Here is an 18,246-nt window from a genome sequence, read left to right on the forward strand (position 1 = left end):
ACCAGTGAAACGCCAATTGGGGTGCTGGAATCACTGGCCAGTGAAGCAACCACCAATCACAGACAGCACCTAGGGGGGGGGGTTCTCGTGGAGTACACAAACATGAGCACAATCAACAAGAAAATGGGACCAGCTGAAACACATAAGACACTTTTTGGTGGGCGGACTGTCCTGCTGCTCGTACTTTTGACAATATTTTTCCTATCCGCTATAATTATTTGGACAATTGAGTTGACATCCCATGGGGCAACGCCACCTACAGTTTCCCGTGTTGAACATGAATTCGCTTCACTACCTCCATATATGCAGAATAGGCGCAGGGAATTTTGGAACAATACTTTCGTGCAGCTGTTGCATCAGCATCACCTGGCCATAAACACAACAAACTGTTGGATATGTGGCCTCATGCCTCATTCTGCCGAAAGAGCAATTTCTCTCATCCCCGTCCCATTTTCTATTCACGGGTCATGCCTGGCCTGGAAGATGTTGATAACACAAGCACTCAATGACATTATTATTTCCGATGCCACTCACTCCAAATTTAATGACGAACTTTGGCATAACAAGAGTGGGAATAACACTTATCCTTTATGTCCACACGTGCTTATCAACGACACGTTACAGCTAGACATCCCTGAGTAAGAACGAGAAGAAATGCGTACTTACAAAAGAAGTGGAAAAACCATATTCTCTGCACTAAAGAAAAGAGTGGCCGAAAGACGGACAGTGGCCCTGTCAGTTGTCAATGTCCATGGGCACGTCTGTGTGGAAGGTAAAGGTAAAAAGGACGTGGGCATCAGCCACTGCACCATCATCCGTGCTCTGAATAGCACCAGTCCACCTTCCCTTGTGGCCTCACCTAACACTTACTTTGTGTGTGGAACAGATGCTTATACGTGGTTGCCAGCAGGATGGAGTGGGGTCTGCTACCTTGCCCTTATGTTGCCACCCATCTACACTGCTCACCCAGGCCTTCATCGAAACAAAAGGTCACTGGATGTGGACCAAACAGACACTATCACTGAACAATTTCTGGACGCTATGAAGGGTGTAATTCCTCTGTGGGGCCCAATGATCAACAGCCGGGCTATAAGACACCTGTCCCGGGCTGTGGGAGCTACAATTAACATCACTGCTGGTGTACTGACCAACAACACGGCTGAACTTCAAGCGTTCGGTTGGTGACGCTCCAAAACCGGATGGTGCTGGACGTTGTCCTGGCAGACCGTGGAGGAGTGTGCCGCCTGATCGGGGCCAGCTGCTGCCTCTACAATCCTGACTACGCCCCCACAGTCTTCAAGGCTATCGATCGCCTACACAGAGTGTCCTCCGAGATCCACGAAGACACGAGCAACTGGTCCCTTACCAGCTGGTTTTGGGATCTGATGGCCACCTGGGGCTGGAAGATACTGGCTGGCCTCTGCATCATCACTGGTCTACTGTTCTCATGCTGCCTTTGCATCCAATGTGGCCCGGCTCTCTGCTCCACGTGCCTGTCAGCCACTAGGCCAGTCCCAATGGCCCAACAGTTCGTGAACGAGAAAATAATGTTGCAAAAAGAAATAGACCATATGATGAACATTGAAATTGATTAAAAGAAACTGAGAGAGTTGCCATGGCAAAAGGAGGGACTGTCGTGCTGTAATTTTTCGCCCCTGAAACCTTGCCACGTCAACTCTCTCCCTCCCTTGCCTGAGGTGGGCCCCTGCACACGAAGACAAGCTGCACACACCCACCTTATCTCCCCTCACCCCCCTCTGTTGACGAGGTCACGAAGGACAAGCTGCACGCACCCACCTTATCTCCCCTCATCCCTCTCTGTTGACTAGAACAACATGTGCGGACAATCGATCTGTGGCTCCATGTGCGTCATAAGAAATGACCCCCAGCTGATTGCGTTATCTGGACATTGTAGAGGCTCCTGAGTCATCTGCCTTAGAACCTTGAGAGACCACCCCGGTTGATTGCATTATCTGGACAATGTCAGAAGCCCCCCCCGAGTCATCTGCCTTGCAGCCTTGGCCCACCACAACCCAAGACACAGTGACGCCTCAAACCTGATAAGGAGAACTCCACTTCCTATAAAGACTGCTGCATGCCCTGGAGAAAGACACAGCCTCCGTAGACTCACCTAGGTGACTCTGGGACTCTGTCCGATAACTCGAGTTATACTCTGTATATTAAAATTTCTTGTTTCCCTCCTCACTCTAGAGTCTGCCTCCCTTCTTTGGTAAGAGAAACTTCTGTGGACCCGTAGATTTTAAGGTGAAGCCCTCCACTGCTGAGGGTCCCTTTGGAACCCAGTTCTACACTTGGATGGATGGATGGATGGATGGATGGATAGGTGGATGGACATGTAAAAGGATGGTCAAGTAGATGGATAGATGGATGAATGGATAGGATGGTGGACATGTGAAAGGATGCTAAAGGGATGGAAGGATAGATAAGTGGGTAAAAAGATTAGCAAATGGGTGGCAGAGTGGACACATGAGTGAAAGGATGTATGGCAGAGTGGATGGGTGGATAGATGGATGGCAGAGGGAATGAGTGGATGGATGTATGGATGGAAGAGCGGATAGATGGATCAGTGGATGGCAGAGTAAATGGATTGACGGAATGGGAAAAGATTGAATAATGTATGAAAAAATGAATGGATGTAAGATTGTAAAGGTGAAATAGTGGTTAACAGCAGGACGATAGAAGGGTGAAAGGATGAATAGATAGATGTCTGGATAGAAGAGACAGGAGAGCTCTTCTAGGGAGCAGTACGCTCACTTACATATGTTTCATTTGTGGCATCAGAGCTTTCATTTCAAAGAGGGGGGTACTTTAATTTTCTGGCTACACCCTTGGTAGTCGTGGCGTTTTAGTTTTCGCAGACATTCCATGACATTAGATGCATATATCTTTTCATTTTCCTCTCAACAACAGATGTTAAGTCATGTCCCTGAGAGCACTTGCAAGCCAGTTGGAATAGAAAGTGGGGAGACTGCTGCAAGTGGAAAATCCCATTAACACTCACAGATCCTGAACAGGGAAAAGAGGTGATGCCCATTGATTCCATAGTCCTGGCTGAGATGCCCATAGGGGTTTTCGCAGCTGATGGAGAAGATGGGAGGAGCCAACTGCTGCCACCCTGCAAGGAGAGCAACACGACGTATGGGGTGCAATGTAGGTTTATCATACCATGCTCAGTGTGCTGGGATATGGACAGTCAGAATATGGCCAGTTCCCACAGCGAACTACCTCTTCGAGAAGGCAGTTAATAGTTTGGGGAACCCAATATACCCTTGGAGGCTTGGGCAGCGATATAAATGGTAAAAGGAGCCTACAAGGGATGTGATTCACAACGATCTTTTGTTATTCAAAGATAATCAGGGAGTTAGTCCTAACGGAACAAACGCCAGAGTGTCATTAGACAACATCAAGCATAAAGAATTCTTAACATGAAAAACACGGGAGAACCTAGTAGTTTAAAAAATATATCATATTTTATATATTTTTTGTTGGAAGATGGAGTACAAGTAAATAAAATCATTCAGCACAAAGTCATGGAGAGAAGTAAAATCAAATTGACCTAACAATACATGACTGAACAACTATTCCAATTAAGTCATAAGCAACAAATCTCTTGATGAGAATACGTTTTGATCCAGAATAACAGAATTTCTTAGGAATAGAGGATGAGGTTGACGTTTCGGACTGTTCGGCTGTAGTCCATCAGACCATCTTCAGGACGAGAAAAATTATGGCTGACAAGAAAGACTCTTGTTAATGGTAGTAAACAGCTGCCTAGTACCATGCACTGGATCTATGGTTACTGCTGCAGATGAAATACTGTGATATAGGAAAATATGCTGTGTTGCTCCATGTGGATACGCCGTTACCCCACTAAGATTGTGTATATATACACAGCATTCTGCAGCCATTTATCTGTATTCAGACAGACTTTGGTCCAAGAATCAAGTACAGGAAATTAATTTTCCTATATCACAGTATTTCATCTGCAGCAGTAACCATAGATCCAGTATTTGATTTTACTTCTCTCCATGACTTTGAGCTGAATGATTTTATTTACTTGTACTCCATCTTCCAACAAAAAATATATAAAATAAGATATATTTTTCAAACTACTAGGTTCTCCCGTGTTTTTCATGTTAAGATTTCTTCGAGAAGGCAGCTCCAAGTAGTGTGTTGTAGGTAAGAGTGTATAGCTTAGTCAGTCACAGTATTAACTAAAACAGAGACAGGTCAATGTAGAAAAGTCTGATTATCAGCCCTTAACAATGTCACATTTTATATATACAAATAAAGGTCTATAACCAGATAGTAAAAAAATGTATATTAATTTATTTGACAAATCTTCCTTCACTTTTTTCAGTTTTATTATTTTATGTGGATTTTTGCATGATTTATAATAATGTTTTCATTGTAAACATAAAGACATTCATAAAGAACAGTACAACCAAAACTTAGACAGAAGGATGGAGGCAAGGCGGTAGAAAAGACAATGCGTGTTTCTGCATAATCGCCTTCATCAGGTCACCGTCTTAATCCACTGAAACTGTTTTGAAGGCAAATTGATCTGAGATGTGTTCATGGGAAGATGATGAAAAAGCCCAAAATGGATGAAGTGCTGCACGAAAAACCGTGAATAACTTTCTAAATGTGTGTAGGAACCAGAACACATGGGATTCCGTAAACAGATGAATTCTTGAGAATAGCAAAAAGTAGAAATATCTAGTGATACAGATGCCGATATTATGCGCACAGATGTCGCTGACAATGTGTATGCCAATTATTTAAAAGTAAAACTGTGCTACGCAGCACCAACTCGCTTCAAGGTGATAGATATAGTCACTGATGAATATTGAAGACCGTAATGCAGAATGGGCTAAGGTCCGTGCTGATAAAGCCCTAGCTACAGAGAATCGGCATGGTAGTTGTGGAGCTCGGCATGTTCAGAAAGTAGTGTGGCCAGCCCTACCCTCAATGTCAGTGACGGCTCCTCCGCTAAAGCGAAGGAGCATCGTCCGACTGCTATTTAAGCAGTGCACAAAAGAAAACGAAAATGATAATAACAGGACGTTACTATCACCTTATTTTTCTATGGGGCACTCGGAGCCAGGTGGGGACGTGACTGGGCTCTGTGACACCAAGCAGAGTGATGAGTGCACTCTCTAAATGCACATGGCAGTTTGACCAGCCCTCTGGGGCCGGCTAAACCGTCATGCACACTTAGCATGTTCTCCATTGAGCTGTGTTGCTCAGCTCCGTGGAGAACAGGCCCAGCCTCCCATGCACTGCCTGAGCGTCCACACAGGGCGCTCAGACCAATCAGGACACTGCTTCTGCAGCGTTGTGATTGACTGGGAGAGCCCGAAAGCCTGAGTTCTTCCGGTGCTGTAGCCGACCTGAAGAGGACGAGGAAGAAGTGGCGGAGCAGCGAAGGGAAAAGGTAAGTTTATTTTTATATTATTTTTTTATTATTATTTTTTTTAATCCACCCCTGCCCGCCCCAGCACCCCGGCTCCGAGTCAGCTGCCACTGCTCATTGTGCTCTTCTTCGAAGGAGGGGGCCAATGCCATGCCTCCTAGACTGCAGTGCCCTGAACCGGTCCATCCTTCTTCCTGGAGGACAGACACCATGCCAGCTTGAGACACTTAGGAGAGATCACCCTTCCAATGCTAGGGAACCCCTTGGGGAGTGGTGCATGGGGGAGCATCCTGCTTTCATGAGGTAGGGCGAGTGGGAAGGGTTCCTCCAAGGTGTAACCTGGGAGGCCTGGTTGGGTAACTTGCTCTGTACTGGGTGTGTCCAGGGTGGGTGCGGCTCTTCAAGCTGCAGCCTTATGGGATTTCTATTTCAAATGTTACTTGCTGGTCTAATAAATACATACATGTGAGTGGGCAGGGTCTCCTGATGAACCTGTTGGCTCATAGGTGGTGCCTTCCTCTAGAATGTAGCCTGGTGAGGCTTGGGTGGTCCTCCATGCAGCATTCTGCTGAGTTGTGGGTGAGAACCGCTCTTCGCTCTGCAGCCAGGCGAGTCTTGGCTGGTCGCGTTACCCCATGTTGCAGCTAAGAGCAGTTTCGATTCATGGGGTCCTTCCTGCTCCAGCCTAGTGAGTCAATGGCACAGTTATTGACGCCTCTGCTGGATGAGTCGTGCGTGGTGGCCGTTCTCTGTGCTGCAGACAGGTGAGGCTTGGGTGGCTGTGGTCCTCCATGCTCCAGCCTGTTGACGCTTGCATATGTCAGCCGGGTGATCCTGCACGCAGTTCGCCAGGACGCCGCCAGGCTTGGGAGGGTGCCGTCTGCCACTCTGCAGCCTTCCGAGTGGGGGATGAGCGCATGCCGCATGGAGTCCTATCGCACAGCGCATGTGCAGAAATACTGGTTTGGATTTTTCTGGATGCTCAAATTTGCACATCTGACCCACAATGTGGTGCATTGCAAAGGGGGAGGTGTGCAGAGAAGCAACGGGTAAACATGGGTCTCACATATACGCAACAAAAGCCCCCTCACCTCAGCCCCCGCGGTTGGGTGGGGAGTGGCTGGCACCAGGGCCCCCTCCGGCACTGTGCACTGGTGGCGGCTAAGAGCTTCTGTCTGGGTCCGGAGGGCGGAGGCCCCATACAAGTTCCTGCAGCCCCCCAAGTTTCGTTACGCCACCGGGTGAATACGATCAACCGTGGGTGGCTAATTTGTGCATATTTTTTGTTACCGGGATATTTTTTCTTCTGTTTAGAAAGTGCCACAAACCGTGGTAATAGAACAAACATTCTGTTTACCCACTTGTTCATTGTTTGCCGATTGTAGATGCACGTCCTCCATATATCTTTTTGCTCGCTTTCCTTAAATGTTCTTGTAATTAATTGAATTGCTACCCAAAACAGTGGAATAACGCAAAAATGATGTCTTGCGCGAACTCCCCCCCCCCCCCCCCCCGCAGAATGTCAGTGGCCCAACGCAAAAGGATGAGGCACCTCTGCAAATTGGGATAAGAGGCCACGAGTCTCCAATATGTCACAAATGTTCATAGGTTTTGGGCTGAACGGGGGTCCCCTGAAGGGTTGGGGGCCCACCAGCGCCGCAGGAGCTGCAGTGACCTGTGCCACACCCCTGCCTCGAGACTCTCCTATGTCACAGAAGTCCATTGGCCTTGGCCATAATCACCCCCCCCCCCCTCCTCCCTAAAGAGCTGGGGCCTTGCACCCCAGGGGCTGCAGGGGTCTCTTTTACTTCCCTGTCCGAAGCTCTGTGCCACCTTGTGAGTTTTGTCCACGTTTTGGGAACAACATAGCGCCAGGGGCGTATGTAACACAGGTTCCTAGAACACAAGGGGTCCCTACCCTCATAGGGGCCCCCAACTTTTCAGCCAAGGCCAATGAATTCCTTTGAGATACAGACTTAGCTGCCAAGTTTCCCAGGTTCATGTGTGAGGGGCTGCTCCAGTCCCAATTTTTTCCCCTGAATTCTGGGACTTGTAGGCCTGTTTTATGATAAAATAGAGCAGACTGAAATTCCCAGAATTCAAAGAAAAACCCCAGACTGGAGCGGCACATCACACATGGACCTGGGAAACTTGGCAGGGCTGTAACATATGCTTATGGCTCGTCCACGCGCAGCCGCCGTCCCTCGGATACCACGAGGGTCACGTTTTGCCTCTCAGCTTGAATGAGGAAGTGACGTCCGGCGTGCGGGAGCAGCGCCTCATCAAGGAAGCCAGGAACAAAGTCCAGGAAGAAAAGGAGAACAAAGTGGGCGCTGCGGGTGGGCAGAGCCAGGAACCTGCCGCAGTTGTGATTTATTTCACCTGCGGCCCATACCACAGGGTGTGTTTGCTAAGCTCACTGGCTTGGCACCCGGGGCTCTGGCTGCACCTGTGTTCGAACCCTGCCCGGAGGACAAACTTAGAAGGCAACTCCAGTCTCCAAGCTCAGCCAGGGGGCTACGGATGGCCCCTCCGTCCCCTGCGGCGCAGGGCGGGGGCAACTTACTATCCAAGGGGCCTTCAACCCTTCAAGGGGGGCCCCAGGTCAGCCGAAGGACGATGCCTTTCTGTAAGTAATAGGAGACTCAGTGCCCCCTCAACACATTCTGCAGGAGGTCCAGCCATTTTGTGTTATGCCACTGAGTTAGCCAGAGGTAGAACACTCACCGGAAGGGGCAGGTGGTGCTGTCTCTTAAAGGTCAGTCACTTATAAGTCTTTTTCCAAATAGAAACAATCCCATTCGCAGGGAAACCCAACATCCAGCTCAACACCACTCAACCAGGCACCAGGCTTGTTGGTGGCCCTCTATGGGCAAACCCAGACCCACAAACACACTGGAGAAGATGCATTGTTTTAATAGGAACATTCCTTTGTATCCTGGTATATATTGGCTACCTAAACCTTCCCTTTCTCCATGAATTAATCGAGGAACCCCCACAGTTTGTATTCTAGGAGTGAACGGTGTAAATCTGGTAATGTCTTCCCTCCCTCTCGTGATCTTCCTGAAATGTTTGTCCTTTCTGTACTCTTCTGAAGTGGGTAGGAGAGTCGGTGAAATAAGCAACATGTCTGTGTGTATCATAAAGGACCTACTTTTCACTTCCGTGCCAGTCGACTTATTACTTCATCATTCTAACTTCGGTAGAAATGAGCACCAGTTTGTTGAGTAGGTCTAACGTGTTGTTGAGAGCAATAAATAAATGTGCTAGTAAGAGTTATGTAAACATTCTTTGGGTGGGGTTATTTCCTGTGTCCCACAATTCTTTAAGCAGTGCTTTCTATGTCATATCCTTGTAGTGAGTAGGCCTTCAGCGGCAATCATTGTTGAAGGCAAGAGAGAATCTGTGTTTAATGGTGTCCTTCTCGTGTGCTCGGTCAACTTTGTATCTATTGGTCATTAAACTTTGTCAGAAAGGATCTTAGTACTATGATACTTCACGGGCATGAAGTATGACCCCCATCCGGTGATCAACCATAATATTAAAATAGAGACATGTTTTTATGTCAGCCATTGAGTATTACCTCCTTGCACAGGATACTTGTCTCCCTATATATTAACAAAACCTATTTTTCTAATGACACAGTTACTTATACTTATCATTTTTGAAACCAGGTAACTTCCGTCAAGTCTGAGATACAAGGAAAGAAATTTCTCCTGATAGCCATTTTCTCTTCCACATTGGATTAGACTGGTTGGACTGGTAAATTATTTGCGTACAGTTTGATTTCCAATTTCTCTTAAAGTACGAATGTTAAATGCAGAACCAGAAAAGCTAGATCTGTGCCAGATTTTCAGGCTATTCACATGCAATAACTAGGCATGCAAACATTTTAAACATTATTCTTTTATACAGTCAGTGGTTATCCTGAATATCTGGTGTGGATCTGGCAACCCTGGACCTATGTTAGACAGTCCTGACTTAAAGCATTATATTCATGAAAAGAGTTACAACATGGTCGGTGGATGTAGCAATACTTAATCTAATGTATGCAAAGGACGAATCTTAACTTAAGGAATCTCACAGGTACTGACAAATTTAGGGTCCCGATAGTCATCGATTTGTGATGAAATATTATACCATGTATTTATTCATACCTTCTCTAATACCATTTGCTGATTTACTGCCTATTCCTCTGCATTGGCATTTGCTGGTCTCCATGCTCAAAGATGATCTGTTCTTTCTTTAAGAAAGATTGGTTAGTTTTCGTTTCTACTCCCCTCCCCTGTTTAGGTTGCAGCCTACTGGACAGCACAGCTGTGTAGTTTGCTAAAGAGATGTTGGGGAGATTCTGAAAGTTGACCTAGGAATGCATTCCACCTGTTGCTTACCTTTGGCTTTGTGGTTTGTAACTCACATTTTCTGGCTTTCTATTTGCTGGCTTTGTTTGCTTTAGGCTGTCCAGCGTGTGTTCGTCCCTCCTGTTGCCCAAACCTTCTTTACTGTATTTGTCGACAAATTTGCATTCTGTAAACAGGCCTTTACATTTTGTTCTTGTGTTGCACGTTTGCTGGGATTTCAAAGACAGAGTTCGAATGTTAAGCTGTCTTCCAAGGGAGGTTGGTGTTTACTTTTCTTTCACTGACTTCAAAGTGAGAGAATGTATGTGACAATCCATCCTGCTGAGTACCCATGTGAGAAGATGTTCTTTTTTCTATCACACAACAAATCTGAATTGTGTTGATATTTCAGAATCCATCAGAATGAGAAAAGTAGAAATGAAGCACATTTGTTTTATGATTCTGAAGTGTGGTGGAAACATATATTTGAATACGATCAAAACACATCAATAAACTAGGTGATGGCATTTTCGCACATTATCATTTGTGCAGAGTAAAACTGTATGTCTGTGCAAATGTAATGGTCATTTCAATTGGAAATGTGTTGCATGTAATGGCAGTGCACTACCACACTATGCATACTCCACACTACGCCACTCCACTATACACTACTCCACTCTATACCACTTCATTCTACAACTTTCTGCTTCACTATATGCTCTTCCACTCAATGCCATGCCACTCCACTATAAGACACTCTATGACATGTCTCGCCACTCCACTCCATGTCCCTCCATTCTGTGCCCCTCTATTCCACACCACTTACCCAACTCCACTGCAATCTACCCCACTCCATTCTACCCCACTCCAAATTACCTCAACCCAATCTACCCCAACGCAATCTACCCCAATCCACTCCTATATACCCCACTCTACATCACTACAGTCTACCTCAATCCACTCCACTGCAATCTACCCCACTCCAATCTATGCCATTCTACTTCACCCAATCTGCCCCACTCCACTCCACCCAATCAACCCCACTACACTCCAATCAACGTCATCCCGATCCACCCAATGTACCACAAACCACTCTATCCAATCTACCCCACTCCACTTCACCACACTCCAATCTACCCCACCCCATCCCAAACTACCCCAGCCCACTCTACCCTACTACAATTTACCTCAAACTACCCCACTTAAATCTATCCCATTCCAAATTACCTTAATCTACCCCGCTCCATTCCAATCTGCCCTAGTGTAGTCCACCCAATCTACTCCACCCCAATGAATCCCACTCCGCTGTACCCCATCTACTCCACTTTACTCTATCCTACTCCGCTGTACCCTACTCCAATCCACCCAATCTACCCCACTGTACTCCAGTCCAATCTAGCCCACTCCCCTCTACCCCAATCTGTCACGCACCACTCTACCCCACTCCACTTCACTCTAACCTATTCCACTCTGATCTACCACACCACACTCCACTCCAGTCTAACCCAATCTACTCCACTCTACCCCACTCAAATCTACCCCACCCATTCCAATCTACCCCACTCTAATCTTCCTTACTCCACTCCAATCTATCCCACTTCAAACTACCCCACTCCAGTCTATCCCAGTCCAATCTACCCACTTCACTCCAATCTACCCCACTGCATTCCAATATACCCTACTCTAATCCACTCTATCTACCCAGTTCTAAGTACCCCACTCCACCCCAATCTACCCCACGCCCCTTCACTCCAATCTGTATCACTCCAATCTACCCCACCTGACTCTTCCCCAATCTACTCCACCCAACTCCAATCTACCTCATTCTACTCCAGTACAGTCTACCCCACTCCATTCTACCTCACTCTACACTAATATGCCCCGCTACAATTTACCTCAGTCCAGTCTAAACCAATCTACCCCACTCTGTGCTACCCCACTCTTCCCCACTCCAACCCACTCCAATCTACCCCACCCCACTCCACTCCAATCTACCCTACTCCACTCTAATCTACCCCACTTCAAATAACCCTACTCTAATCTACCCCAGTCTGCCTCACTCCACTCCAATCTACCCCATTCCATTCCAATCTACCCTACTCTAACCAAATCTACCCCACTTCAAGTATGCCACTCCACTCCAATCTACCCCACTCTAAACCACATAATCTACCCCACTCCAATCTATCCCACTCCAATCTGCCCACTCCATTGTACCCCACCCCACTCCAATCTACACCAACCCATCCCACTCCACTCTTCCCCAATCTACCCAGCTCCAGTCAAATCTACCCCAATATACCTCACTCTGGTCTTCCCCATCTACCCCACTCCTATTTACAGCACTTCTATCTACCCCAATCCACCCAAATGTACCCCACTCCACTCCAATATACCTCACCCATTCCACGCAAACATACCCCATTCCACTCCAATTTACCCCACCCCACTCCACTCCAACTTACCCCACTCCACTTCAGTTTACCCCAATACATTCCAATTTACCCTATCCCACCCCAGTCTTCCCCAATCCACCCCAATAAATCCATCTCACTCCAATCTGCCCCACTCCAATCCACCCCACTCCAATCTACCCCACCCAACTTAATTCTACCTCACTTCACTTCAATCTACCCCACTCCAATCTGCCCCACTCTACTCCACTATCGTCTACCCCAATCTACCCACTCCAGTCTACCTCATTCTACCCAAATATACCCCACTACAATCTACCCCACTCTACTGAAAGCAATCTATCGTACTCCACTCTAAACCAATCTACCCCACTCCATGCTACCTTAATCTACCCCACTTCATGCTACTCTACTCTAGACCAACCTACCCACTCCACGCTATCCCAATCTACACATTCCAGACTAGTCCAATCTACCACATTCTATTGTACCCCAATCTAACCTACTCCAATGCACCCCACACCACGCCACGCCACTAACATTAAGTTATGCTGAACAGCAGCCACACTGGTGCACAACATGGCTAAAACACATTGCCAAAGCCAATAGCTCTTGGGTAGGTATGACCTATTGGCTTGCCAATGCTTGTTTAACTTTGTGCCTTCAGCCCTTGGAAACTAACCTGATACCATTTCCAGTGCGAGGATGTGACTTTAACCTGATTTGTCCTGATAAAGTATCCCTAGAAAGATCTATGAGAGCCGAAACACTGCCTTAACAATTGTTTCTGAGAATTTGTAAATTACAAGTAGACTCTTTATTATAAATACTTTTGCATGATAAATAAGTAGGGTTGTTTTGTCTCTTTTGAATATATGGTCTGTGATGAATTGTCATATGGGTGTTAGGGACCTCTATACAGTACTCTATCTGTGAGCCAAGTACATTAAAACATCAGTTCATATTCATGGCTAAGACCAGGGTACCAAGAAGCTTGGCTTAGACCGGGCTGGGGTGCCACTGAGATTGTGATTTGGATTGGATGTCCAAAAATGTGGGTGAGATGGAAAGTTAATGAATGCATGTTGCAAATGGGTGAAAGACGATGCATGACATATACTGGACAGGTCTTAGGTGCTAGGGTTGAGTACCAGGCTGTACCTCTACAGCAGCTATGGCCAAACCAAATGGGACACCTCCTATCCTAGACGGCTATTCATATCTCAGTGCATTTTGGGATGTATAGTCTTGGGTCACTGATATTGAACCAATGTGAATTCCTGGTAAAAACAATTCACAGGCACCATGACTCAAAAGCTTCCCAGAGGCACTAGTGGTGTTCTCGTGCCCTGTAGCACCAAGGAGTAGAAAAATATACGATTGCGAAGATAAAAAATGTCCCCCTTGGGTACCCACAGTTTGGCAAAGAGGGACTTCCTGTCTGACTACAACGAAGCCTGTTCCAGCTGTCCTGCCTCAACTGGAGCTACAAGAGTTATGATACTCTTCACACTTCTTAAATGCCCAGTTCTTGAATAAGGCTTTCAATCACCAGTAAACATATCACCTTCTAAAAATGTTCTGGCAGTCAGTTACCATTTTGTTAATATTGAAAAGACCCGCAGAAGCAACACATTAGCAACAACGTTTTCATTTATGAAACATGTTTTGGCCCATTTATGATGTATGTCTAGAGACCCTTTTCAATTCTCCTTACTAAACTACATAAGGGTTAAACCTAAACAATGAAGTGATTTTTGTGAGGCATGACCTCTTGACCTCACAACCAGTCCTTTAGCAATCCAAAGAAGCCTGTGCTGATTGTACGTAAAGGTGGTGGTTGAGCCAGAAAGCTATCTCGGTGTGCTGAATGCCTGCTGCAAAGATCTACGTGTAACTTGTATGTCACAAGTTCAACTTCCAATGAGACTGTCCATGTCTTTCAGGGACTGGCGGTTACAGTGCTAGGATATGGGGAACCAACAACAGTAGTAAGCATTATATGTAAAACAAGAATGTAAATGGAAATGCTTTCCAAGGCCTAATTTACTTTCCACAGGATTCAGCTATTTTGTCCTCTTCAGCAGCCCACGGAGCAAGCTTATGGGATTCCAGAAGTATTATGCTAAGTACATCTTCTGCCTCAGATACCAGCTGGGTGAGTGCAGCAGATGGTCCTTCCCCCAGTGCCATAAAAGCCTTTGTGACCCAAAACTTGTGTCTTCACGCAATATGTGGAATGCAGTAAATAGAGCATAACAACTGTTAAAGTTTGATTTTCAGCCATACCCTGGAACAAAATATCCATTGCTGTGCTTTTAACAACAAGCTGGGAGGGGTGGGGATCAACACAGCATGGGGGCATATATTTGAGGGGGAAGCAGCACAGGAGGTAGAGCTGGGAGTCAAGATGGTGTCAGGGCAGCCGTGACAGAGCTGTGACGGGGCCACAGAGATAATGAGAAATGAGGAGCTGAGATTACACTTGAGCAGATGCCCCGACGGCCGCGTGGCGAGAGAGCCTCCTCCCCTCCCCGGTACTAACATCAATCGGCTGGGGTGAGTGAAATGACCTACGCCCCCTGGTCAGTTTCCACCCGAGTGACGGGGGGGATCGGATCTGGCCCAGGTGGGTGCCGGAGCGAAGGCAGGCGCTCTTGGAACCAGTGAGCGTGTCAGACCTCTGAACCCTGCTGCACTTGTGTGCAAAGCGGTACAAAAGGGGGTGGTGATGGACGGAGCATCTGAACCAATCAAACACTCACACCCAGTCAACAGATCTGGGTTTAATCCATCACCGTTCTTTAGCCCACTCTGCCACCCCAGTTCAGACATGACCATATGCAAATCAGTCTGACCCTGTGCCTCATGGAAACAGTCCAGCCCGAACTGCCAAACCATGCCTTCCCTGGACCGGAATCAAGCTTCCTAGCACCGGTTTCTGGCATTACAGCCGTCTTCAGCGAGGCTTGCTTGAATCCAGTGGCAAAGCGAGCAAGGGACTCACGTCTGAGCTTACCCTGCCAACTTATGGTGAACAAAGCGGTACAAAAGGGGGTGGTGATGGACGGAGCATCTGAACCAATCAAACACTCACACCCAGTCAACAGATCTGGGTTTAATCCTTGTGTGCGAGGCAGCGGGGTGCAGCTCAGCTCAGCACATCAAGAAATTGCGTGGCAACGGGGGTACCGGGAGTACTCCCTCCCTGCCCCCTGACTCTAAGATGGCGGGAGCAACACCCCAGCGAGTAGATCTCTTATGAAGTAGCACGGGAGGTGCCAGTTGATGGGGAGGTTTTAAACAGGAGTCCCCGAGGTCCATAAAGGAAGCAGCGTGGGAGTCAGATGTGAGGAGAATCCAGAGCTGCAATGTGCGCTTGACCCTAAGATGGCCGACAATGGGGACATTTGAATGGGGGAAGGCACCACCTTCTCACGCTAAACAAGCCCGAAGGTGCACAACAAGGTCTCCAGCGAGAAAGCACTACAAAGCATAGGAGTCGGCTGGGACACTCTAAGGGGTCCCGATTATCAGCGCTCTATACTGGAGGCATAGTGAGACCTGCTTATTCAAAGTATAGGTCAGGCCCGGGCTTGCCCGACCCTAAAATGGCTCCCAGATCAAATCTACAACTGTCGCTATGGGGGGCTATAGAGGACTAAAGTCTGATAAGTTTCAGGTCTCTAGGCACAACTCCTCTTCAGCTTCACCCCCGCCAGGAGGTTTGAAGGCAAGAACAATGGGTTGTCCTACAATCTGCTGACCTTGTAATCTGTCCCTTCCACCTCTCCTCTCACCACTTTCGCCCTGGGGGACAACTGGAGAACCTAGTGGACGGCTCCTCCCAGTAACACCAGGACCGGTGCCTGTCGATGGAACTTTGACGATGCCCCCTGGGCGGATACCATAACTGTTTGTACTTACCTCGAGCCCGAACAACCTTGGCCGATGCCCGGTGGAGCTGTCCTATGCAGCTATAGAGGAGTTTTGGCTCTGGTTCACCCCCTCAACTGACACCTACCCAGCCAGATATCTGACATTGTTTTTTTCGTCGCCCCGTTGTGTTTCCTTCCCTCCCCCGCATCTCATGTTTTTGTTTTCTCCTATGTCCTTACTTGAAATCTGTAATTGATGTAACTAATTAACCTGTAACGCTCTGATCCTCATGTAAAGCGCTCTGATCCCTCCGGGTCTAGCCAGCGCTATATAAAACTTTGCAAAAAAAAATGCATTCTCATAGAATGTTGAATAACAAATTAAATGAATGAATGAAAAAGAAAAAAGTAGTCCCCGAAATTTGAGCAGTGGAAGGATACAAGTCAACCAATCAACAGGATCATAAGAGGGTATGCTCCAGGGGAGGGCCAAACATAAGAAGAGGAAGGCAAGCCATTGAATAAGAAGCAAGCAAATGAGAGTAACAATAAAGCCAGCCAGTGGTAAGCAATAGATGGCTGTAAGCCCACTGTAAGTTCACAACAGGTCTTTCTCAACCAGACAGCTTGACCGGTGTGGTAGGTCGGGCCTAAACAGGGCTTTGGAGGTTTGAGGTAGGGCACTTAAGGACTCTAATGTGAAAGAAAAAACTACAATTGGAAATTCTAGACCGTGCTCAGAAAAACGCTAAGCACACATCTGGTGTTTGGAATGTTATATTCAGTTTTCGTGACTTGTCCAAAGCTCCTCGGATAAAAGCTCTCAACCAATTTGGCTTGACATTCCGTCCAAAGCCCACGGTGATCATTTTTTAGAATGAAGCCTGCTATATAAACTGGTACATAAATGGAACATTCAAGGATATGTTCCCGACACAGGTCCCCTTGGATCCATAACTCGCAAGCCTTTGACTGTTCACAGACTGAGTCCCACACTGCACCCTGGGTGTCCCTCCCCTGTTGGCAGCATCAAAGAGGTACTTGGCAGCACCAGCATTGTCTGTTGTGTACTGCGTCCCAGTGTTTTGTAGCTAAGATCACACTCTACAAGTTCCATACATGCATACCTTTTGTGAGACTTGCCAGATGCAGCATGACCTCTGGAACCCATGCGAATGGCCAGAGACTTCTAGGTTATCAAGGTGCAACACACGTAACAGTACAGGAAACAGTGGTTAGCTTTCTATTTATGTACATAACAGTATAGAAGCACTCAAGGCCTTAACACTGCCCTTCAGCACATGCTTTAATGCAAAAACATGGGTGCAAAAATATGGGTAGCCCAAGGTGCTATTTAGATCATTAAAATGGAAAAACAATACGGAGGAGTTGGCCTAACGGCTAGAGCGGTTGACCTCAAATCTGGGGAACTGGGTTCGAGCCTCGGCAACAACGCTGAACATCCTGTGATTCTGGGCAAATCACTTAATCTCCCCGTGCCTAACCAAAATGAATGTGTGTCCTCATGTAACATAACTGGTGCTATGTAAAGTGCTCTGATACCTGATTCGGGTCAAGTTTGCGCTATATAAAACTCTGAAGTAAAAAAACGTGTCATCTCGCTCACGAGCATAGACAAGGCACATATTCTCGCATCTTGTAAACAGTAGCCAGCCCATGTGCCACTGCATGGAGAGGTTAATGCTGAACCACTGTGAAGAGGCGACATACTGTGCAATAGGACACAGAGACCGCCCGGAGAGCTTACATTCAGTGGAGTACCGTATTCAGGGGGAACACAATGTAGAGACCATAACTTGTTCCACCAGATTATTGCGTGTTACTATAAGGAGAGTCCAAATATCGTGCCACTGTATGGAGAAACAACCGGTTATATCACAAGCATCTATGTGGCAAGGTTACATTCTGTTCCGCGATATAAGGAGCATTGATAAAGCCAATAGGTCTCTCCTACCTGAGATCAATTGACTTTGTTGGAGTGGAGTGCCATTGAGTGAAGTGGAGTGGCATTGATTGGAGTGGCATGTGCTGGAGGGGAGTGGAGTGCAGTGGCTCAGATTGGCGTGGAGTGACAACGAGTGGAGTGGTATTGAGTGGAGTGGAGTGGCACTGAATACCGTGTAGTGGCATTGAGTAAAGTACAGTGGCTTTGAGTG

Source organism: Lissotriton helveticus, chromosome 1_1, assembly GCF_964261635.1.
Source record: "Lissotriton helveticus chromosome 1_1, aLisHel1.1, whole genome shotgun sequence".
NCBI lineage: Eukaryota > Metazoa > Chordata > Amphibia > Caudata > Salamandridae > Lissotriton > Lissotriton helveticus.